We start from the raw sequence: 1,585 nt of genomic DNA, 5'->3' as shown, positions 1-1,585 counted from the left end.
TTGGACCTGAAAGGCAAAAGAGAGAACAAATAAGATGTTGATCCCTGCTTTATATTTTAGAGTCATTGGAAAGAGAGAAGTTCCAGCAGTGGGGTATTCTTCCTGTTTCACAAATTAACAACTTCACATAGAATCACGATTTCCCACCTGATTTATTTACAGCTGATGCGTGTTTGTAGAGTACTATCAAAAGACAAAAGAGACCTTGTAAATCAGAGAATTGTAACAACTTTCAAAAGTTCATAAAATCAGCTGCATTCAAAACCACTGCCTGACTTTTAGGCCCTGTAGCTCACAGATGTCTCCAGTTATCTCTGAAGAGAAAAGCATTACTTCCAAAATAACATCTCCTCCTATCACTTACTGTGCCCTCAACAGCAAATACACTGTTCTCATGTATATTTATAGGCTTCTAAGGGCAGGGCAAGTGAATGGTCTTAAGCAGATCTAATTTTCCACTCACTAAAGTCAAGGACTATGTTCCCACTTTACAGGGATTTTTCCCAGTAAAAGATTATTATAATGCATACCCACAATAGATACGCATTAAGGTGTGACAAGCAACCTTCAATCCAGAGCATCTGAACTTTAGATCACTTCCTAGTGCAACTTTACCATTCTTGTTCTAAAACGGCCTTTTAGTATCAGCAGGTTTATTAAAAATAAGGCATGCGTTGATGGTTGAAGTGTTTGGCCTTACTTCCCCTGCTCCTGCAGTTATTTAATATTTAGCAGTTACTTTTGTGCTTCTACGCTCTTAATGCACATTCTGTTTATGCTCCATTAATACACTTTGTCCCCTAGAAAGGGCAGCATGCATACTTGGACATACTTAAAAGTTCAAAAAGTCTTCAGGGGTTCTCAAAATACAAATGAATTTAAGCAGACACTTTCCTGAACACTAGAGATTTTTAGGGACTTTCAATGTCTGTTATTTTCATTTTTCCAACACCGCTTACAGACTCCAAGATACTGATCTCAGGAACATCTTTGTGCACTCCGTATAAAGCATATGCATCACATACAAGTTCTTTGATTAGCTGGACTACATCACCTGGACATCAGTAAAAGAGACACTCGCAAGGTATGCAACGGCAAAACTCCCATTGATGGCGATGAGAACAGAACTGAGCTCAGAATCTGAGAGACAGTCGCTGCACTGAGCTGCGCGGTATGTGTTAACCGGCACCATCTGCTACAATAGAGACTCTTTCAGCTGTGTTCTTCCATAAACAACAAAAAGATGCAAGTGTGAAATGCTGTAAAAATAGCTCCAATTTTTAACTGTGATTTATACTTAGAAACAAAAAACTATTAAAAGAATACAGTGAAAACATTACAGGAAAGTTAGGAAATGCTACAACTAGGGCTGGTCTCTTCACACATAGCTGTTCCGATTAATTAATGATCACCTGTGTTTTTTCCCCTGAAAGTCCCTCCACACAGGACGGACTGAAGCTTTGCTTTCTTCTGTTTCTATTGCAATACACGGGTATCAGGACAAACCCTGTTCTGAAGGAAGAATTATTTATGTTCTTTTGGACTTTGACAGTCACCACTACATTGTCCCTGTAAAGCAATGATG

The sequence above is a fragment of the Pterocles gutturalis genome, unplaced genomic scaffold, assembly GCF_000699245.1.
Source record: "Pterocles gutturalis isolate BGI_N339 unplaced genomic scaffold, ASM69924v1 scaffold9587, whole genome shotgun sequence".
Taxonomy (NCBI): domain Eukaryota; kingdom Metazoa; phylum Chordata; class Aves; order Pterocliformes; family Pteroclidae; genus Pterocles; species Pterocles gutturalis.
This window is presented reverse-complemented; position numbering follows the sequence as displayed.